The 24,598-nt window shown below is 44.1% G+C and overlaps 1 protein-coding gene across 1 annotated transcript in view; it reads left to right on the forward strand.

The window, feature by feature from the left end:
- The window catches only part of LOC126335350 (protein lozenge-like), a gene marked incomplete at its 3' end in the record, with an annotated part of 654,398 nt that overhangs the window by 621,464 nt on the left and 8,336 nt on the right, over positions 1-24,598 (forward strand). The gene's annotated exons all lie outside the window — the stretch shown is intronic.

Raw genomic sequence — 24,598 nt, forward strand, 5'->3', positions numbered from 1 at the left:
TGTATATGCACAATGCAGCCTTAGTTAATTTCAGCACAACCTGATCACATTTTACCGACATCAAAATCGTGGATAATTTTTTTGGTGCTAGTGAAGGACGTTCTGCAACGTGTACGCTGGGTAGAAAGCCGTGCTGCAAGCTACCGCTTGTTGCCGTACCGTCACTGGAGTGAAAAATGACGCCTTTGTTCGCTGATAATTATTTTCCTTTTTCTGCGTCTTTCGAAAGTTAAGTATGACACTGCTACGTAGCAAACCATGTGTTGCAGCCTTGAGAAAGCTTGGCATTTCCTAGCAGACCTTCAGCAACACCAGACGATCTGTGTGTTCGCAATCTGACATTCGTCGTTTGTTTTTGTCTCGCCTCGTTTCTCGCTCAAGCGAGAACAGAAAACGTGTGGACATGCTCTGTCTCCTTCCCCCTCTCTATCGACATCTTCCTACAGATGTCTCTCTCTCTCTCTCTCTCCCTCCCTCTCTCTCACGTTCTCTTCCATTCCCATAACGACGGGCTGTGCTTGAGACTACTTTAGCAACAACAAAGAAATATATTTCAATGCTTTGACTGATTCTTTCAAGCTGGCACTTTTTTTTAGTATACGAAATTGCCAGTAACACGACTATAAGTCGTCTGAAAAACATTCGTCGACCGATACTCAAGGACTGGAATTGGGACTCTCCCTAGGTTGGATCAAGGTGAAAAGCTGTACGATTCATTATGAATCAGCAGTGTCATAGGAATGTTCATCCAATTCCAGTGGAAGAGGCTACAGACAAACTTTACACTTAACTCAGTAGAGTCATAAAACTGCGAGAGCACATTTTGAATGTGCCGTGGCGACGCTTCCGTGCCGCATTAGTGTTACTGCTCTAGCAGCTACACTTACAATAAAGATTGCCTTATTGGCAGGAGTTTATTCTGGCAAGGCATCTTTTCCAGTACAGCAAGCTTCCAACTATCCAGATTATTGCGCACTCGAGATTCCACAGAAATGTCTCACCCTGCACAAGTTTTTCAGTCCTGGGGAGGGCGGGTGCCCACGCCTCCCTAACCTCAGAGAAAAAAAATGTAATCTTCGCAATCCGAACTTGCGTCCTGCATAGACAGAAATATAATTTCTTAAGACAAGTCATTTTTGTGAATAGGCTCTCTCGTCGACGAATATCTACGCAATAGCAATGCCCGTAAATTTGTGGCCCCTCATAGACAAGTGTGAAATTGTTCCTGGTACAATATGTATACTCCACTGCACTGCCAGTCTCTATCTGTCCGGCGAGTCAAAAGTATTCTGGAAGTCAATAATAGACCTCGATTTTACTGGAATTCACCATTCTTTGACGGGTGATTGACTTCATACTGAAACCAATGCACAGAATCTACCATAAAGAATAAGTTGTTATATTTTGTTGTACGCAATATTTGACATCAGTATAGATCATTTATGTAATATTTTTCAATAATGCTCAATTTCTGTTAAAACTACTCACAAAATCTTAAAATTTGCTGCGTCCATACAAAAAAATTGCGGAAAGGTTGTTTTGTGGCTCTGCAGATTTGGCAGTTCTCTGAAGGGAGCAGGATCATATCGAAGTACGATTCTGATTTTATATTAATACAGTAAACAGTAACTTATGTAAAGGCCGTGCAAAGAATCGCGGTTTTGGGGCGGGGGAGGGGAAGGGGGGAGGAGGTTTTAGTGCTAGGTTCCTATTTGAGCTAGCAACATAGTGTAAAAATTCTTTGGTTTAGCGCCGACCAGGGGCCATTTGTATAGCCATCGAACCTCTGTCGTGTTGCATCCATGTTGCAGTATATTAAACAAGGTTTGAACGACTAACCGGAATCTGTCGCTCGAGCAAATTGTGCGAATCATTTAATTCCTTTTGCAAAAGACTTTAATTGGGCTGAAATTAATGTTCGGCTAATGGCACCAATTGTAATCCACCGATCGAAAGTTACGTGCGAAACATCCATCCTCGTTCTGATTTCACATACAAAAACGGTAACTGTTACCTAATTCCGGAATGGAGAGAGACTGATGGTTCAAATTTGGTCCACAGTTGGTCTAAAACAATGTTTAAACATTTTAAGTAAATCGTGCTTATTTGGATTTTACGAGTAAAAAACGCTTTTTTCTGGGATGTTTTCAAAGCGCGACGCTTCTGTAAAGTCACAACGACTTTTTTATCCAGAATCTATATCCGTTGTCAAGATAGAATGGTTTAAAGTCGACGTAAATGTAGCATGCAAACTTCATTTTTACATGAACTAAATGCGTGGAAACGGTTTAAAGTGAATCAAATAAATAAAAAATGCAATCTTACGATGAAATTGATAATTCGCTTTGAAAAATCTAGCTTCTTTCGGATTTTATGTGCGAAAAACACTCTTTGTGGTCTTTATGCGTGCCACATATATATTTCATACTTGAGCGAATCGGTTCAAATTTGGTAAGGAAGTAGACAAATAGATGTTCGTTGTTTTACGAAAGCTTTATCCGTTGCCATGGTGTATGCAACATGATTTGGAAGACAATAAAGAAACCTATACCGGAGCAGTCGTCGACCGAGTCAATAAAAGTCTACATTGGTTCCCAAGCTAGGCGGTCTAATGTTAAAATTATGGTAGAGTATATATTACAACCAGAATGAAAAATGCTGCTATCATACACAAAAAAGGCGAATATATGCTGGGCAGGGTTATGGATATAAAAGAGGGAAACTAGCTTTTCCACTTATCTGGCAGCTTCAAAGACATTAAAATCAACACAGCTTGATATATTCACGCTTCTTTAGTGTTTAAGCTTTTTTAGTTTTAACCCTACTTCCCCAGCGTAGTGAGCTCTCTTAACTGCAAGGTGCTGGCATACCTGCGTCTTGCAGTTTGTAGACTCGAGTCCTTCACCCAATGCCCAGAATCCAGAATATTCGCAACTCATAGTAAACAATATATATCACCACATGGCTGAAGAGCACACATGTAATAGCTAGAAAAGTTTTTCTGTGGGGATGAAATTTCGGTGGTGGATTTTTTCCTGGAAAGACCCTAAAACAATTTTTTTTAATTTCTGGGTGGGGAAGGAGGTTGGTTTTGTCCCCGAGGGGACCATTTCTCAATCAAACCCATCTCCAATTACATATATGGTGTAGGGTGTAAGAACAAATAGAAACAAATTTAAGTGCTTCTAGGGAGAGAGATGCGTCTACAATAGGAAGTATCCAAGAGAGGGAGTGCATCTATAATAGAAAATATCCCGAAATGGGGACACAAATACCCCAAACTTTAATGACACGTTGTGTCATATTGCATGACATGACAAATAGCATGTTGGATGACATGACATCATGTATCACGCTACTTTACTTGAGATGATGCATTATATTACATGACATGGATACTAATACTAACAAGTAAAAAATCACGAATATATAAAAATGTTTTGAGTTAAATGTCTTTGAATCGGCAGGATACGTCGAAAAGCCAGTTTCCTTCTTTGACATTCCTAATTCTGCCCACGGCACATTCGCTTGTTTTAGTGCTATGATAAGAGTATTTTTCAATCTAGCACGTTTTTATTCGATTATCTGCGGAATCTCGGTTCCGCATTAACCCGCATAGTCGGCACCTTCTTGTACTAGAAAAGATGTCTGGCCAGAGTTGATGATAAACCCAACCATTATGGCATCTTTACTGTAAGTGTAGGTACTACGGCAGTAACGCTGATGCGAGACGGTAACACGTTCACGGTACGTGTTACTACTGTTATAATGGAAATGAAATGAGCATATGGCATCGTTGGCCGAGAGGCCCCAACCGGGGAAGTTCGACCGCTAGTCTTATTTCAGTCGACGCCGTATAGGGCGACCTGCGCGCCAGTGATGTGGATGAAATGATGATGACAACACAACACCCAGCCTCCCAGCGGAGAAAATCTCCAACCCGGCCGGTAATCGAACCCGGGCCCGCTTGCATGGGAGGCGAGCACGCTACTGCCCAACTAAGCAGGCGGACACTATAATAATAATTTCTTGTGGCTCAATGCCAAGGTGCGAGTCTTGCAAAACGACCCCACTTCGGAGACTTGCGTGCTCCCAGTCTATCCCAGTTGTCCAACAGGGGAAAGGTGACGTAAAGTGGAACCCAAACCACAACCGAGAGAGGTGGCGCAGTGGTTAGCACACTGGATTCGCATTCGGGAGGACGACGGTTCAATCCCGTCTCCGGCCATCCTGATTTAGGTTTTCCGTGATTTCCCTAAATCGTTTCAGGCAAATGCCGGGATGGTTCCTTTGAAAGGGCATGGCCGATTTCCTTCCAATCCTTCCCTAACCCGAGCTTGCGCTCCGTCTCTAATGACCTCGTTGTCGACGGGACTCTAATGACCTCGTTGTCGACGGGACGTTAAACACTAACCACCACCACCACCCAAACCACGTGCCACTGGAAAATTGGAAATTTGTGGTAAATACTGTAAGACCAAACTGCTGAGGTCATCTGTCCCTAAGCTGACACACTACTTACTCTAACGTAAACTAATTTACACCAAGGACAAAACACACTCCCATACCCAAGGGAGGACTCGAACCTCCAACGGGAGGAGCCGCGCGAACCGTTACAAGACGCCAGATACCGCGCGGCTACCCCGTGCAGCTACGTGTATTTCCCGGCGACTCGTCACATTATTAGAAGGGGAAGGATACATTACACTGAGGCGATAAAAGTCATGGGATAGCAATATGTACATATCCGGGTAGCAGCAGTACCGTGCACACAAAGTATGAAAATGCAGTGCATTGATAGAGCAGTCATGTGTACTCAGACGATTAATGTGAAAAGGATTCCGTGTGATTATGGCAGCACGACGGAAATTAACGGACTTTCAACGCGAAATGGTTGTTGGAGCTAAACGCATGGGATATTCCACTTCAGCCGCGCCGGGCGCTTTACCATGGTTCGCGCGGCTCCCCACATCGGAGGTTAAAGTCCTCCCTCGGTCATGGGTGTTTGTGTTGTCCTTAGCGTAAGTTAGTTTAAGTTGGATTAAGGGGGGATAGGACGTCAAACGGACCGACTTGGAGCAGGAGAGGCACCACAGGACATTTTAATTTCCACTGTCTATCCTTTTACAATTAAATTCATAAAACTTTAACAGCAAGACCAGGAAGGATTCAGGATTCATACTCATTGCAGTGGAAGCTCAAAAACGTAACAAAACACATTTTTTTACGTGTGAAATTTCATCATTTTTTTCACTTACTACTGGCTGCATTTGTTGTTATAGGTACAATTTTCTTCCTAAGTAAGAGAGATTCTTCGATGACTTTTGCACTGCATACAAACCATAGTTACAAGTGTATGAAACTCTAGAAGTTATTTAATTTATGAAAAAATTAATGAACTGTTACATTTTAAACTTCATGTTTAGGAAAAATTCAAGTTTTATAGTTAATTATTTCAATTTTTTCCACAGTTGTTTAATAGATTTGGAACATTCTTGAGTTTCATACACCTGTAACTACTGTTTGTATGTTATGAAAACTTCATCGAAGAATCTCTCTTACTTAGAAAGAAAAGTGTACCTATAGCAGCAAATGCAGCCAGCAATAAGTGAAAAAATGATAAAATTTCATATGTAAAAAAAAGGTATTTTGCTACGTTTTTGAACTTCCACTGCGATGAGTGTGAATCCTCTTGGTCATGGTGACAAAGTTTTATGAATTTATTTGTAAAAGTATAGACAGTAGAAATTAAAATGTCCTGTGGTGACTCTCCTGCTCCAAGTTGGCCCTTTTGACATCCTACCCCCCTTTAAGTAGTGTGAAAGCCTAGGGCCCGATGACCTCAGCAGTTTGGTCCCATAGGAACTTACCACCACCATCTCTATTCCACTTCGGAAATCGTAAGGATTTCACTATTATAATATCCATAGTGACAAGAGTGTGCCGAAAATATGAAATTCCAGGGATTACCTCTCACCACGGACAACGCAGTGGCCGTCGGCCTTTACTTAACGACAGAGAGCAGTGGCGACCGCGTAGAATTGTCAGTGCTAATACACAAGCAACACTGCGTGAAACAACAGCAGAAATCAGTGTGGCACGTACGACTGACATATCCGTCAGGACAGTGCGGTGAAATTTGGCGGTAATGGGCTATGGCAGCGTACGACAGACGAGAGAGCTTTTGCTAACAGCACGACATCGCCTGCAGCGTCTCTCCTGGGCTCGTGAACATAACAGTTGGCCGGCCGATGTGGCCGACGGTTCTAGGCGCTTCAGTCTGGAACCGCGCGACCGCTGCGGTCGCAGGTTCGAATCCTGCCTCGGACATGGATGTGTGTGATGTCCTTAGGTTAGTTAGGTTTAAGTAGTTCTAAGTTCTAGGAGACTGATGACCTCAGATGTTAAGTCCCATACTGATCAGAGCCATAACAGTTGGACCCTAGACGACTGGAAAACCGTGGTTTGGTCAGATGAGTCCAGATTATGGTTGGTAAGATCTGATGGAACGGTTCGAGTGTAGCGCAGACCTCACGAAGCAATGGACCCAAGTTGCCAAATAAGCACTGTACAAGGTGGTGTGGGCTGCGTTTGCATGCAATGGATTGGGTCCTCTGGTCCAACGAACTGGAAATTTATATGTTCGACGACCTGGAAACCGTTTGCAGCCTTTCATAGACGTCATGCTCGCCAACAGCGATGGAATTTTTATGGAAGACACTGAGCCAATCACCGGGTGCCAGTTGTTTGCGATTGGTTTAATGAAACGTCCCCTTAGAAAAATTAATGAACGATTGTGCTGGTAAACCTCTTATATTATTTGATTTTCAAACAGCTGAACAGAACTGAACGTACTCAGACATTACTCTCTTTACTTATCCTGATCAACACTAAACTGACAACATTTTTAGCGCAACGCAATCTGACTTTCAAAAATCCCTACAAAAGAATGGCCATGACTAGCAATAACCTATACCTTTCATGAGTCACTTACCTCACAAAAATCTTCGTTACTCGAATTACTGCAATAGAGCGAGCCCAATACTGCCAGCTAAATAAAAGATTCTAACTACTTAAGGCACTAACTACTGACAGGCATAGTTATCAAATGAAAGATTTTGATAGAAAACAAATAATGTATTTACCTTAACAGTGTACAAAAGTCATAATATGTATAATTTACTCTCTCTGATGGACACACGTCCAGATCATCCGCTGTCAAAACTCCACCATCTCACTCCCCACATCCACCACTGCTGGTGGCTCATCTCCAACAGCGCAACGCTACGCGCTGTTAACAGCCAACTGCCCAACACTACAATAGCAAATTCCAACAATGCCACCCAGCCACAGACTGCACACAGCACAGCCAGTGATTTTCAGCTCGTGGTCGTCCGGTAGCGTTCTCGCTTCCCGCGCCCGGGTTCCCGAGTTCTATTCCCGGCGGGGTCGGGGATTTTCTCTGCCTCGTGATGACTGGGTGTTGTGTGCTGTCCTTAGGTTAGTTAGGTTTAAGAAGTTCTCAGTTCTAGGGGACTGATGACCATAGATGTTAAGTCCCATAGTGCTCAGAGCCATTTGAACCATACAAATCTAAACAGCGTACTTACAGTTTGAAGAACATTCTGGTCAGTTCGAGCGAATGATCTGGCCACCAAAATCGCCCGACATGAATCTCCTCGAACATTTATGTGGCACAATCGAGAGGTCGGTTTTGTACAAAATCCTGCAACGGCAATACTTTCGTAATTATGGACGATTATAGAGTCACCATAACTCAGTACTTCTGAAGGGGACTTCCAATGACCTGAGTCCACGTCACGTCGAGTTGCTGCAGTACGCCGAGCAAAAGAAGGTCCGACACGATATCAGCAGGTAGGACCCATCCCACGGCTCTATTCACGTCAATCTACAGGTGGAGTGAAAATTTCCACATTGAAAATTTCCAGAGTTCGATCCCGTGACCTCTCGGTTTCTAGACACGCGCTTTGTCGTGGACCATCACGCGACACTGAAAACAACTGACGCAGAGTCAGAGAGGCAGTGGAGGCCGCAAGGTTACCGACGAGGACCCGATGTGTGCCAACCACGTGACGACGGCGTCACCTCGGACAGCGCTTTCTCCGCATCAAGGCGAGCGACCGGAAGTGCCGCTCGGCAATTACGGCCGCGGTGACCAGTGGCGAGGAAATTTACCGTCCGAGCGCGGGTCTGCTCGTGGGGAACGGACCGCGGACGGCGTCGCGCCGGCTCGGAGCATGGGCCGCCTGGAACACAGCGGGCCTCGCATGACGGCGCGGGAAGTCCAATCCGTGAGCCGATTGTTCCCACCGGTACAGTTATAGGCCTCATGTGACTCAGGGGCGCTTCCATACCTACTCCGTGTTCGTCCCGCTGCCCGACGAGCGCACCTGACATTTGCATCTGACATTTCAGTCACGTACCGGGAGGTACACGACAATACTATGACCTCACAGCTGCTAGATCAACATGTACATTGCTCTCTACTGGTTCTCAAGGCAAGTGCGTACCGGAGAAGGCGAGTTATTGGCGCTTGTGCAAAGACGGTATCTGTTGTGATTTCTGCGGACCCCGGGACACTATAGGTAATTTTTTGCTTTCACATTCGTTGGCTTCACCAACTCCCAACCAAACTGTAACCTTCCAACCCAACCTAGACCTCGAGCAAGGGTACACATCAGTTTGTCACCAGTGTCTTGCTTTCACGTTTGTTTACTTTTGCTAAAACACAACCAAACTGTCACGTTCCAACCCAACCTACACCTCGGACTAAGCCACAGGACAGTCTGTCACCACAATTAGTATTTCCGCTTTCACATTCGTTGCCTTCGCCAACTCACAACAAGATCATCACGTGCAAACCAACCTCGGCCTCGTCCGGAGATGAGCAAACCAGCCTCAAAATGATGAACGTAAACTATCATAAAAAAGCGACTAGTCGCATTTTTCTCAACCTTTCTACATATATTACAACTAATTCCTAGTAACAAGTGTCAGACTACAGCACGCTGTGTACACCGCCAGACAGGAAACAAGTTCTTGGCGTGCCTGTATACCACTTGAGGAAAGCTGCTTATTCCAGTGAGAGCCCCGGGATCCAGAGAAGTGACTCTCTGCATAAGTGTCACCCGCATTAGCGTTCCAACCGTGGAGAGGGCCGCTGCCCACGCCTCCTCTACGTCTATGAAAAACATGTAATCTTCGCAGTTTGAACTGGCATACTGCCCCGCAACATAGGACAGATATATAATTTCCTAAGATAACCCCTTTTCCTGAGCTTCCAGATCTTTCGTTTTGGGATAAATAACACCTTTCAATACAGTAGAGTCTCTCTAAATTACGAGTTTCCAAAAATCCGATCCTCGTGAAAAAACCTTCTGTACAGTATATCTATTTTCGATCCGTTTCCCCAAGCTCCTCATAGCATATCACCAGTGTGTCAGTGTCATTGGCCCCATGCATGCGTTTCTCCTGAATATTAATTGTTTACAAAAGCAAACTGTTTCTTGAAAGTGGTGTTTTAGCTTGCAGTTGTCGATACAGCGCAGTGCTCTGTTTCGTTTGTTTTGTTTTTGCTTGTACACCTAAAAACGAATGCGCAACCAAAGAAAGGGAATTTTTGGCTTGGAATGTTAAGTCAGAAGCATTGTAACGACTTGGGAAAGGAGAGCCAATAAAAGAAATTCGCTCTCGAATACGGCGTCGGCGAAGTTACTTTTGGTGACTGGTGAAGAAACTGACGAACTGGAAAAGTTTCATTGAAAGAAATGCTACGAAGAATCTCTTAAACGGAAAACTATAAAAATCAGGAGTTTAAAAACAATTACGTGAGGCGTTGTTAGTACGGTTTGTTCAGGTCCCGTTTACCTCGACCTATCGAGAACCCACTCAATCACCAATTAGGTAATTAACTTCCTACCCTTGGACATTATCAAGCCACACCACTCTGAAAGTGTACATGTCTGAAGCATGTTAGGGGTACACTCAGCAGTGTGAGAAGAAACAGAGGAGGGAACAAAGATTAAAGTTTCGTGTCCCATTGACGACGAGGGCATTAGATTATTTTCTGGTCACTTGCATTCACAGTCCAGCAAAGGAGAACAATTTCCGCTTGGTGGGAGATGTAATCCTTTCTGGAAGTCATTAGAGATGCAGCACAAAACCACGGAACCAAAAAGACGGGTGGAGACCGGGAAATTATATGGGGGGTCATGACCCCCTCCATCAAAAAGCAAACGAGTTCTCTGTTGTCCATTATTCTAAACAAATTATTATCATCATATTAAAAGATTTTATATATTTATTATTATTATTATTATTATTATTATTATTATTATTATTATTAAAAATCCTATATATCTGTGCCTCGACAAAGGTGCGGGTGACGGTAAACGAACACGTAACATCCGTCTCTCCCTGAACAAGCATGAATCGACGAAAACTTGCAGTGTAGCAACTTCCAGCACCACTTTCCGACCTCTAGAAGCCTGGCACTGGGTAAAACCCTTCTTCTTAGTAATACAAGGCGACTTCCTTGAAGAGGTCGATAGGTAGAAAGGAAAACCGCTAAGAAAGCGTCATAATTCTACACGCTGCTTATTTCCTGAGAAGCTTAGTTTCCTTCTTAAGACAGAAAAATATTAACAAATCAAAGTAATTTCACGGATGTTTTACACTGCATGTGATGCGAACCAAATTTAATTTATTGATAGATAACCCCAACACACCATAACCCGCTCAAACATACATTTTTAATTTTTCTGTTATTTCCACTCTTTACTTTAAGCAAAAAGGACCTCCGCTAGTTTTCCCCTTGTTGCACAAGTGAGCTAGTGAACTCTCTATAGGCATTCATACAGAAAAGTGACATGAGGTTTCAGTAATGGTGATATACAAGGCATAGTTAATTTGATTAAGCAGAAATTTCTTGTAACAGCTGCATTTGTGTGTCCATAACAACCTCATTTATCAGGACTAGGTTGGTTGGTTGGTGGGTTTGGGGGGGAAGGGACCAAACAGCGAGGTCATCGGTCCCATCGGATTAGGAAAAGATGGGGGAAAGGAATCGGCCGTGCTCTTGCAAAGGAGCCATCCCGGCATTTGCGTGGAGTGATTTAGGGAAATCACGGAAAACTAAATCAGGATGGCCGGACGCGGGTTTGAACCGTCGACCTCCCGAATGCCAATCCAGTGTGCTACCCACTGCGTCACCTCGCTCGGTAACAGGGCTAGGTGGGACCGGATGTTATTCAGATTACTGAAAATCCTGATAATCCAGAAGTAAAGTACTATTTTGAATAAGTCTTGTATGTACTAAAATATACGAAACTTTTGTTTTCTATCCCACGAAAACTTTCACTCGCCACTGAAAGCTGGAGTACTACATGATGACCTTTCAATTTTTTTAACCACCCTTGGCTGGCTGTGATGTTAGGATCACCATCGGGTTGCTTGCTGTTCAAGTTTAGCCCTTTTTCTTGCAATATTAGACCGGATTTCAGAAGACAGGGCTCTCTTTCTTCCATGAATCAAACGAATAATGGTTCAGCCAATGTTTCATTTCTAGCTTTCTTTATTGTACCGCCGTTCTGCATACTGTCCTTAGTCATAATTTGATGTACAATTCTTTAGTTGCTGTTCTGTTCTTCCAGAACACTTTTGTAGTACCTACACGATATTCTGCAGCTATGTTTTTCAGCAGTTCCCCTCCATCTATTCTCTTTAGTGCTCCCATCTTTTGCCCATAGAAATAACCAATTTCTTCCGCTTCTAAGTCATTTCACTCACGCGCATTCGAAACGAGGGTAATAGAACAATACCGGAATAGCCTCTTAATTCCGGAAGAATCAGATCCACACTGACCGTAGTTGACGATAGCTGGCACCGTGGAACCGACGATCTCTATATTCTGCGGTGCCAACATAACAACTGTACATAAACCGTACCGTACCAGCTGTACACCGCACTTTTTCCAGTTATAAAGGAGAGGAAAAGCAAATAAAAAATGAATCCGAATAAACCGGAAATCCGGATTATAGAGGCCGGATGAACGAAGTTTTGGGTACTTTTATCTACGTAACCAAACTCGCCATCCATTTCTAGCAGTGTGTAGCATAATTCGTGTTGATAAGAAAGTTTTAATAAAAAGCTTTCGAATTAACTGCACGCACTGTGCTGCATAATAAAATATAATACGCCAGTTTTCCTACACACTGTTCTGGTATGTAAATTATTTCATAGTAGAAGAAAGGGGTAGCATGTCACATCAGCTTTGAACGTAAACTCGTCACTTACAGAACAGTTCTGCCGATTCCAGAGAGATGTACAAGAAACGGCGAAGAAGGCGCTGGTAGTTTCACATTCCTTGCTCTTCACACACTTACTGATTACATATTATCATGTTAGAAACAGTCGAATGGCTGCCATATTGTTTTACTTAAATATAAATAACTGGGAAGGTGAAACTTCTAAATTATTTTTACTTAAACTGGAATAACTGGGAAGATGAAACTTCTTAATTTAATTCTGAAACTGCTGAGTGAAACTGAACGCAAATGAACCTGCTTAAACAGCTGCGTGAAACCGAACGTACTTTCACTTTGCTTGTCTTTATCATTTCTTATCTGACCTACAGTGATATTCCTGACAAATACAACTCAAACTTATTCATTTATGAGCCACCATACACAACGATACGCAATCTAACTGCGCAAATAATTAACAAAAAAGAAAGGATTAGAAGAAATCCTAACAATAACCCATACATTTCATAAGTCACTTACCCTACAGAAAATCTTTATTACACGAACTATAGCGATACAGCAAGCACCAATACAGCCAGCTAAATAAAAGATTCTAGCTACTGTAGGCTCTAACTACTAACAGGCATGTGGTTAGCAAAGGAAAGATTTTGTTGCGGAGCAGACAATGTATTTAACAAATTTTATCTTAATCAAGTGACAACCAGTTCAAAAATTATGTAATCGTCCGTGGCATCCAGATCCAAAAAATTATATAATCGTCATTAATTTTAAATCTCTTATGACGGACACGTCCAGACCGTCCGCTCGCGCTAACACTTCAGTCCTCTAATCTCCATCTCTGCTAACTCCAACTGCCAGCCCGACCAGCCACACAGTCTCTTACAAAGGGCACACAGCACTGTCAGAGTTATTAATGCAGTCTATCGCGCTGCCAACATACACACATATAAACAGGCTACTTACATTGGTGGCCAGTTACAGTGCTGAATACTGCTGTCAAACTTCCGGCGTTGAACCTATTAAGCATCTCTTGAGATAACTTCAGACATAAAATCAGTAGCATTAAACCACCAATTGCTTACCTACCAACATAATGGCGCTCCTGTAACATGTCCGATACGGCGGACAATCCAGTCCCCAGCCTACAGCAAATATACTGATTAGTAGGACAGGCGACAGTTCTCTGAGATAATTTGCAAAGAACCAACTGCTATTTTTTCGTAGTCACTGTTACTAGTCGCCCGGAACATTTCTTATCTGCAAGAGTGTTCCTTCGTTTTTAAAATTGTCGAACCAACGAAAATTCGCAGCCATTAAATGAGAATAAATCTCAAATGCCAAGTGCAATCACTCAAGGCAATGATTCGCTATCAGATCCTAAAAAAATTCATCGAACATTAGTGCACTGGTATCCACTTTATCAATAAACGTCGATTCACACTAAACGTCAATGGAACGGTAGGCAATGTCACGGTCAAATGCCGGTGAGTTCTCACTATACGGAAAGTCAAGAGAATGGCACTTCGCTAGCCCATAACTGAACGGTGAGGCTACTTTAATGACATTGCATCCGTGATACAAAAAGTCGGAATTAGAATTAAGGAACTGGCAATGCTAAATTTTATTAATTGCAATAGCTTAATTCATAAAGTATGTTCCTGACAAAGTTCGTACGATGAGCTACTGACAAATAAAACAATAGAAGTGTCTCCCACAAATTTCATAACATCTACATATATTTACTGCGGAAATGATATTGTGTATGTACAAACACATGAAATAATAAATTAGAAGTCAATACACAGAGCCTATTTATGTCATCCTCTGTGTTTTTTAACCATCATATGACATCAAAAATATTTTTTTCCTTCAACAAAGCTGTTCATTGTAAAAAAAAATGGGTATTCAAAGAAAATTGTTTCATCAGTTTAAGTTTCTATTTATGCCAAGCCGAGGTACTGTTAAACCTGATACGTTTTTTTTTTTTCACTTTTAGATATCTCTCGTCTTTTGCGGAAGAACAATCATAATATCATAATATCAGTGACGAGGACTGGTTACCTTGCGATGCTAGCAGACGACGCCTCTATGCTCCCCCCCCCCCCCCCCCCCCCGCCCCCAAACTGCATCAACATCAAAACTTTGTTCCCGAGAAACCTTGACGTTTACTTCTCGTTTCGTTCCGTCTGTCAAGCATGAATCGACCTTACTAGCGACGGAAAACAGCGGGAAACATGAAAATGGAAGCCACAGCATAGTTTCTAAATTTGCGCCGTTTTGGTAATTATTACAGTAGCATTCGATCAGTTAGGCTGCTGCTATCGCGTGTTTCTTGGTTGTTTCACATGTGCCTAGTAGTCAGTCATTCTGATAACATAAGAGTGGAGATCCTAGTAACAAGTGTTATGTTCTTATTACGGAGATGTCAGCCACAAGTGTTATGCTCTTATTACGGAGATGTCAGCCAACCTTTCGTTGAGGCCAACACCCGAGGAGATAAACTCCATCTTCTGCAGCTGGAGCTGGTATAAAGCACCTGGTGCAGCAGGCATTTCCTGGTGTCCCAACAACGAGCGCTTGTTAACTAGCGAGGGGACAGTCCCGTGGCCTTGACCTTCAAGCGGTTGCCGCGAATCTGGCAGACCAGACATCTTGCTACGCACGCGCGACTGGTTACGCTTGGGATGTCATCGCCAACAGTCACCAGCTCACCGGTGACGCGCCCGCCTGAAGCAAATCATTCTGGCATCCGCAGTCAGCGGAAGAGATCCAATGAGTCGAGTCACTTGTCTTTCTGTGTCACGGATTCGTGTCACGCCAAGTTATTTACGTATCTACATCTACATCCATAAATCTGTAAAGCACTGTGCAGTGTATGGCAAATGGTACTTTCCATTGTACCAGTTACTAGAGCTTCCTTCCGTTCAATTGACGTATGGAACGCGGGGAAACAACAGTTTAAATTCCTCTGTTCGCTCTACAGTTAGCCAAAACCTGTCGTCGCCGACCGGAGTGGCCGTGCGGTTCTAGGCGCTACAGTCTGGAGCCGCAAGACCGCTACGGTCGCAGGTTCGAATCCTGCCTCGTGCATGGATGTGTATGATGTCCCTAGGTTAGTTAGGTTTAAGTAGTTCTGTGTTCTAGGAGACTGATGACCTCAGAAGTTGAGTCCCATAGTGCTCAGAGCCATTTGAGCCAAAACATGTCGTCACGAACCCTACGGGAGCGATACGTATTGGGATGTAGCATATTCCTAGAGTTATTATTTGAGCCGGTTCCTGAACATTTGTAAGTAGGCTTTATAGTGACAGTTTCTTCAGCAACACTGTGACACTCTACCATTGGTCAAATAAACTTGTGACCATAAGTGCTGCCCTTCTCCGTGTACATTTAATATACCCTGTTATCCTATTTCGTACGGACCTTACATATTTGAGCAATATTCTAAAATGGGATGCATAAATGCTTTGTGAACAAAGCCTTTTGAAGACTTGTTGCATTTTCGCAGTACTCTACCTACACCTGAACACATCAATCGATTTCATATCCCTACAGATGTCTACATTCAAGTATTTGCAAGGATTGGTTCAAATGGCTCTCAGCACTATGGGACTTAACATCTGAGGTTCAAATGTTCAAATGGCTCTGAGCACCATGGGACTTAACATCTGAGGGCATCAGTCCCCTAGAACTTAGAACTAATTAAACCTAAGGACATCACACACATCCATGCCCGAGGCAGGATTCGAACCTGCGACCGTAGCGGTCGCGTGGTTCCAGACTGAAGCGCCTAGAACTGCTCGACCACAGCGGCCGGCTGTAGGAATTAACCGATCCCATTTATAACTCGCCGATATAGTCATAGGGCATTTTTTTTTCGTTTTGTTGAGTTCACAGTACGGCACTGAAGGCAAGTTGTCAGTCTTTGCCCTAATTTGAAATTTTATCAATATCTAAATGAACATTTGTGCATCTTCTTTTTTCAGACAGTACTTCATTATAGATAAGTGCATCATCTTCGAGAAGTCTGAGGTTACTATTAATGTTGTCTGCAAGGTCAGTAATATACCATAAGAACAGCAAGGGACCCAAGACACTTCCCTGGGACACACCCTTAGTTACCTCTTCATCTGTCGTCAAGCCTTCGTCCGTTACAAGATGTTGCGTCCTCCCTACCAAAAACCTCTCAATTCAATCACAGATTTCGCTTGATACTCCGTACAAATGTACTTTTGATAAGCGTAGAAATAGTTTCGGAAATCGGGAATTACTGTATCTACCTGCCTGAATCGGTCCATGTCTTTCACGACGTCATGTGAGATATTTTCGGAATCCATACTGGTTGGCATGGAGGGTAGACGATTCAACAACAAATGAATGTCATATTCGACTTCTGCTACCATTCTTGTACACGGGTATGACCTGTGTTGTCTGTTAGAGAACTATTTCAATTCAGAGATGCTCACCGATACTTAGTCAGTTTGGAAGATTAACATCTGGTGCCATTCGCTCTCGAAAGTCTCCGAACGGATGCTCAGGCGCTAAACTGGAAGGCTTTACACTTCGGCGCGCACTGTGTTTCTTTCATAACAAGCTGTTTGTGGTTTCTTTCGTACACATTACATTACAGACCGTAAATGAGTCATAATCACAGAAATATTGAATAACTGCTCTTTTCTTCACACACAACGTTTTGAAAGTATATGCACTAATGGCTATTAAAATTGCTACACCACGAAGATGACGTGCTACAGATGCGAAATTTAACCGACAGGAAGAAAATTCTGTGATATGCAGATGATTAACTTTTCAGAGCGTTGACACAAGGTTGGCACCGGTGGTGACACTTACAACGTGCTGACATGAGGAAAGTTTCCAACCGATTTCTCATACACAAATGCGTACCATCACGTTTCCGACTTTGATAAAGGTCGGATTGTAGCCTATCGCGATTGCGGTTTATCGTACCGCGACATTGCTGCTCGCGTTGGTCGAGAGCCAATGACTGTTAGCAGAATATGGAATCTGTGGGTTCAGGAGGGTAATACGTAACGCCGTGCTGGATCCCAACTGCCTTGTATCCCTAGCAGTCGAGATGACAGGCATCTTATCCGAGAGGCTGTAACGGATCGAGCAGCCACGTCTTGATCCCTGAATCAACAGATGGGGACGTTTGCAAGACAACAACCATCTGCAGTTACAGTTCGACGACGTTTGCAGCAGCATGGACTATCAGCTCGGAGACCATAGCTGCGGTTACCCTTGAAGCTGCATCACAGACAGGAGCGCCTGCGATGGTGTACTCAACGAAGAACCTGAGTGCACGAATGGCAAAACGTCATTTTTTTCCAGATGAAGCCAGGTTCTGTTGACAGCATAATGATGGTCGCATCCGTGTTTGACGACATCGCGGTGAACGCACTTTGGAAGCGTGTATTCGTCATCGCCATACCGGCGTATCACCTGGCGTGATGGTATGGGGTGCCATTGGTTACACGTCTCGCTCACCTCTTGTTCGCATTGACGGCACTTTGAACAGTGGACGTTACATTTCAGCTGCGTTACGACCCATGGGTCTACCCTTCATTCGATCCGTGCGAAACCGTACATTTCAGCAGGATAATGCACGACCGCATCTTGGAGGTCCTGTACTGGCCATTCCGGATACAGAAAATGTTCGACTGCTGCCCTGGCCAGCACATTCTCCAGATCTCTCACCAACTGAAAACGTCTGGTCAATGGTGGCCGAGCAACTGGCTCGTCACAATACGCCAGTCACTACTCTTGATGAACTGTAGTATCGTGTTGAAGCTGCATGCGTAGCTGTACCTGTACACGCCATCCAAGCTCTGATTGACTCTATGCCCAGGCGAATCTGGGTCGTTATTACGGCCAGAGGTGGTTGTTCTGGATACTGATTTCTCAGGATCTATGCAGCCAAATTGCGTGAAAATGTCATCACATGCCAGTTCTAGTACAATATATTTGTACAATGAATACCCGTTTATCATCTGCATTTCTTCTTGGTGTAGCATCTTTAATGGCCAGTAGTGTATATCTGTGGTGTCTGTTCTTTGGAATACGTCCGAAAGAACTAACATCACATTTATATACAATGATGGGCAGTGATCCTTTCAGTGCATATGCACACCAAGCTCGAACTCTTACCACAATCGGCGAGATGCCGCAAGTAGTGAGGCAAATGAGCAAGGGCACTACATCTTTAGTGTGTGGTATAAGTCATGAATTGTTGTCTGACGGGAGGCGTGTTAGAACAGTTCATGCGGCTGTGCTCACCACTGTCCGGTTGGCGTAGCGGTCAGCGCATCTGCTTAGTAACCCGAAGGACTAGGTTCTAAACCCGTTCCAGTAAAAATTTTCAAAATGCCCCGTTGATATAAATCAATACTCATTGGCAGCTTCCCTGATTTATGAAAGGCCATCGATAATCACAACATTGTCAATTAACAACCAAAATACGATCACACGAAGTAGTTTCACAGTTAAGTGACTTCAGTAAATTTTGACAAAGAGAAACGGGAATGTTATTCTGGACAGCGACAGTTCATCAGAAAGTACATAGGGACTTCAGAAAGTAAGTTACACATGTAGAGTGCAGTCACCGACATTTTCGACTTCAGTGATGTCGAGAGCTCATTGGAGGGTAGGATGGAGGTCTGTGGTGTTTTCTGGTGAAATCTGGTTCTGCCTCGGTGCCAGTGATGGCCGTGCGTTGGTTAGGAGACCAGTTGGGGGCCTGCAACCAAGCTGTCTGAATGCTAGACACACTGTGCCTATACTTGGATTTACGGTCTCAGATGAGATTTCGTAAGACAGCAGGAGCACTCTCTTGGTTATCCCACAAACCCAGACTGCAAATCTGTACGTCAGTCTGGTTATTCAACCCGTCCTGCTGCCATTCATGAACAGCATTCCAGGGGGTGTTTTCCAACAGGATAACGCTCGCCCACATACCACTGTTGTAACCCAACATGCTTTACAGAGTGTCGACATGTTACCTTGGCCTGCTCGCTCACTACGTCTGTCTACAATGGAGCACATATGGGACATCATCAGACAGAAACTCTACAACCTGCATTAACCATCTGTGTATCGACCGGCCAAGTACAGCAGTAACGGAACTGCATCATCCCACAAGCTGACATCCGGTACCTGTACAACACAGTGCATGTTTGCATGAAACATTCTAGCGGTTACACCTGTTATTAACGTACCAGCATTTCACATTTGCAATGGCTTATCTCGCGCTTATATTAGCCTGTGACCTTGAAATGTTAATCATTTAAATATGTTACGTAGACAAATATATTCCCAGAATTCCATTAATCTACGTTAATTATTTTTGGTGTTATGTATTACGTATACGTCACACACGTGGATGATGCTGAGCCGCCATGCAGTACAGATCACGCATCGTGCTATTTCTATCTGTTCGGCAACTGAAAGAACTTCTGGGAGGAAGAGTCTTCCAACGATGACAACGATCACACAGTGTTTCCCGAATGGCTCCGTGAACAAGGAGGGGACTTCTATCGTCGAGGAATTGAGCGATTGGTAGAACATCCCGATCCTTGTTTACAGATACTTGCTATGTTGAAGAATGGTGTCAGATATGTCTCACTGTGAAGTGTAGTGCAACATTCCACAGCAGTTACATCACCGTCTATAGTCCTGACTTTTCAAAGTCCCCTCGTATTACGAGTGAGTACATAAACACCTTATAACAGAGTTCCCGAGGATCCAAGTTCCTGATATGCGCTTGAGGGCAAACACACACAAGAAGTGTTCCACAGGCCCACCTTCCACGAGAAGGAAGGCTTCAGCATGTCTCCTCATCGATGCTCGTACAAGTTAAAATATGCCAGGCATGGTCCGAATGCACTAACATCTGTCCGCAATGTATTCCCGGAATTCAGCGACACTATCTACAGGGCTGGAACGCACCAAAGGTTTCAAATGACCTCACACACAAAAATCCAACGCGTTCAAGTCGGCGGACCTAGAAGGCCATGGTACTGACCAATACACTCGTTGTCGAAAAGCTGTTCACCACTACGCCCTACTCAGGAATCCGTAATGATAAGAAAACCAAGTTAAATGAAGTTTATCACTTTATAATTTACGCCCCACTTGTGGTGTTTAGAAACAACGGTAGCCTTAGATATTAACAGTGTTGTAACACTGGCATGACTGCACTTACGCGTACGTTATGTAGGCAACACCATTGGTTTCCAGACTTATGTTTATTAAGAATATTTGCTTGTTTCATTATTGTCTACTCGTTCCTTTCCTATGTGGCTACATCTGCATCTGTATTACGCAAGCCACCTTACGCTGTGTGGCGGAGAATAATTTGTGTAAAGATTTCACTTCCGTCTTTTCCTGTTCCAGTCGCGAATGACACGCGCTTAGAACTACTGCTGGTTCAAAAATGGTTCAAATGAGTCCGAGCACTATGGGACTTAACGTATGAGGTCATCAGTCCCCTAGAACTTAGACCTACTTAAACCTAACTAACCTAAGGACATCACACACATCCATGCCCGAGGCAGGATTTGAACCTGTGACCGTAGCAGTCGCGCGGTTCAGGACTGAAGCGCCTAGAACCGCTCGGCCACCGCGGCCGGCAACTATAGCTGGTAAGTCTGTGTGTGTGCTCGAATCTCTCTATCTTCATCGTCTTTTCGCGAGATATATGTGGCACCTAGTAATTTATTGGCTGACGCTTCTGGTAACGTACGATCTCGAAACATCTGCAGAACGCTTCTCTTGCAGGGTCTGCTACTGGAGTTAGCTGAGCATCTCCGTGACGCTTTAGCACTTACAAAATAAACCTGTAACGAAACGGGCTTCTTTTCTTTGTATGTTCCCTATTTCCTCCATCAATTCTATCTGATACGGATCCCAGACTGACAAGTAGTATTCATACATCGGTCGAACAATGATTACCTCCTAAGGATTCTTCCAGTGAATCTCAGTCGGGCATCTGCCTTACCCACGATTAGTTTTATGTGGTCGTTCCACTTTAAATCGCCCCGTACGCTACTCCCAGGTATTTTAGGGAAGTAACTGATTCCTGTGATCATTGTGCAATCATGTGTAATCATACAACAACGGGCCTTCCTGCCTATGTATTCGCAATACGTTATGTTTGTTTGTGCTGAGAGTCAACCGCCACTCCTTGCACCAAGACCCTTTGCAGGTCTTCCTGATTTTCACTACAATTTTCTAGTTTTGCGACATCTCTGTATGCAACAGCATCATCCGCAAAAAGCTTAATAGAACTTCCGATGACACATTGTGAAAAACGAATGGTCCTACAACACTCCCTTGGGGCACGCCCGAAGTTACTTTTTACCTCTGAAGACTTTTCTCCATTGAGAACCACAAGCTGTGTTCTGCTTACTAGAAACTCTTCAATCCAGTCACATAGTTGGTTTGATTTCGTTAATTCAATCGTCAGTCGCCCTGTAGACTGTTGGTCCCCATACAGACCGAAGCACTTTTTTTACTTCTTTTTCACATATATGAAGTTATTCTCTCGAGCAACAACAGAAGTCAACGCGTAGCAGAAGTAATTCAATATCGACAACTCGGTTATATGTACAGTATTTAATAATCACTTTCTGAATATAGGAAGTGAACTAAATGGATGCTTAGTTCCAACAGAGGATCACATAACTCTCTTAGAAAACAGTTTTCCGAAACCGTTATCTGAAATGCTCCACCATGATACCAACAAGGAGGAGATTGAGTCGATACATCACTAAACAGTAAGGACTCTTATGGATATGGTGGGGTTTCTAGCAGAATACTAAAGTACTGTTCAGCATATGTTAGCTCAGCACCCAGCCATGTCTGCAACTTTTCATTCGGAATGTTCAGTTTCCTTTAGTAGTGAAGTCACTTTATAGAAAAGGAGAGATGGGTAATGCAGACAATTTTAGACCTATTTCTATTTCTCTGTATGTCCATTTTTTCAGAGATGGATATGGGACTCAGCTGTTGGTCAGAGGGCCTGAAGATGGCGTAGTAAATCACCGAAACTGGAAATTGGGTGGCTAAAAGGTGTTTGGTCTGACACCCTATTTCTATTTTATCGGTGTTTGCTAAAGTTATTGAAAAGACTACATACACAAAGGTAGCTGATCAATTCAATTTACGAAATTTGCTGTAAAATATACGGTTTGGTTTTATAAGTGGATTAACAACTGAAAATGTTATGTTCTCTTTTCTCTGTGAAGGTCTCGACGGATTAAATAAAAGGTTGCAAACGCTAGGCGTTTTATTGTCTTGATCACAAAATGATAATGCAGAAGTTGAACCATTATGGAGTGAGGGGAGTAGCTCACAATTGGTTCACCTTTTACTTTGAAAACAAACAGCAGAAGTTCATTCACCACAGTACTGAGAATGGCGACGACGTGAAGTTCCAGAGGTGCACAGTTAAGTGGGAGGTACCTCAGGGATCGGTGCTGGGGCCGCTGCTGTTTATAATTTACATGAATGATATACCTGCCAGCATTACAGGTAATTCTAAAATATTTCTGTTTGCTGATGACACGCCTTGGTAGTGAAGGATGTTGTGTGCAATACTGATACAATATCAGCTAATTCAGTTCAAGGCATAATACACTCCTGGAAATTGAAATAAGAACACCGTGAATTCATTGTTCCAGGAAGGGGAAACTTTATTGACACATTCCTGGGGTCAGATACATCACATGATCACACTGACAGAACCACAGGCACATAGTCACAGGCAACAGAGCATGCACAATGTCGGCACTAGTACAGTGCATATCCACCTTTCGCAGCAACGCAGGCTGCTATTCTCCCATGGAGACGATCGTAGAGATGCTGGATGTAGTCCTGTGGAACGGCTTGCCATGCCATTTCCACCTGGCGCCCCAGTTGGACCAGCGTTCGTGCTGGACGTGCAGACCGCGTGAGACGACGCTTCATCCAGTCCCAAACATGCTCAATGGGGGACAGATCCGGAGATCTTGCTGGCCAGGGTAGTTGACTTACACCTTCTAGAGCACGTTGGGTGGCACGGGATACATGCGGACGTGCATTGTCCTGTTGGAACAGCAAGTTCCCTTGCCGGTCTAGGAATGGTAAAACGATGGGTTCGATGACGGTTTGGATGTACCGTGCACTATTCAGTGTCCCCTCGACGATCACCAGAGGTGTAGGCCAGTGTAGGAGATCGCTCCCCACACCATGATGCCGGGTGTTGGCCCTGTGTGCCTCGGTCGTATGCAGTCCTGATTGTGGCGCTCACCTGCACGGCGCCAAACACACATACGACCATCATTCGCACCAAGGCAGAAGCGACTCTCATCGCTGAAGACGACACGTCTCCATTCATGCCTCCATTCACGCCTGTCGCGACACCACTGGAGGCGGGCTGCATGATGTTGGGGCGTGAGCGGAAGACAGCCTAACGGTGTGCGGGACCGTAGCCCAGCTTCATGGAGACGGTTGCAACAGTGTCCCTAATTTGCTGGGAAGTGGCGGTGCGGTCCCCTACGGCACTGCATAGGATCCTACGGTCTTGGCGTGCATCCGTGCGTCGCTGCGGTCCGGTCCCAGGTCGACGGGCACGTGCACCTTGCGCCGACCACTGGCGACAACATCGATGTACTGTGGAGACCTCACGCCCCACGTGTTGAGCAATTCGGCGGTACGTCCACCCGGCCTCCCGCATGCCCACTATACGCCCTCGCTCAAAGTCCGTCAACAGCACATACGGTTCACGTCCACGCTGTCGCGGCATGCTACCAGTGTTAAAGACTGCGATGGAGCTCCGTATGCCACGGCAAACTGGCTGACACTGACGGCGGCGGTGCACAAATGGTGCGCAGCTAGCGCCATTCGACGGCCAACACCGCGGTTCCTGGTGTGTCCGCTGTGCCGTGCGTGTGATCATTGCTTGTATAGCCCTCTCGCAGTGTCCGGAGCAAGTATGGTGGGTCTGACACACCGGTGTCAATGTGTTCTTTTTTCCATTTCCAGGAGTGTATGATGGCTTGTAGAAAATAAATTGCTGCTAAATCACAGTAAGAATCAATGTTTACAGTTTATAACACACAATTCAATAAAAACTGACATTTTGATTACACAGTGTGGGTATATGATTAGTGAAACTGAACAGTTCAAATTCCTAGGCGTTCGAATAGTAAGCGGTCGAGGACAGGCCATGTTCAGGATCTTCTTCAAAAACTAAACGCTTCTTCAATCATCACTAGAAAAATTTCTAAAATAAGTGATAGTTCAACAAAAAAGTA

The sequence above is a fragment of the Schistocerca gregaria genome, chromosome 2, assembly GCF_023897955.1.
Source record: "Schistocerca gregaria isolate iqSchGreg1 chromosome 2, iqSchGreg1.2, whole genome shotgun sequence".
In the NCBI taxonomy this organism is placed as follows: Eukaryota; Metazoa; Arthropoda; class Insecta; order Orthoptera; family Acrididae; genus Schistocerca; species Schistocerca gregaria.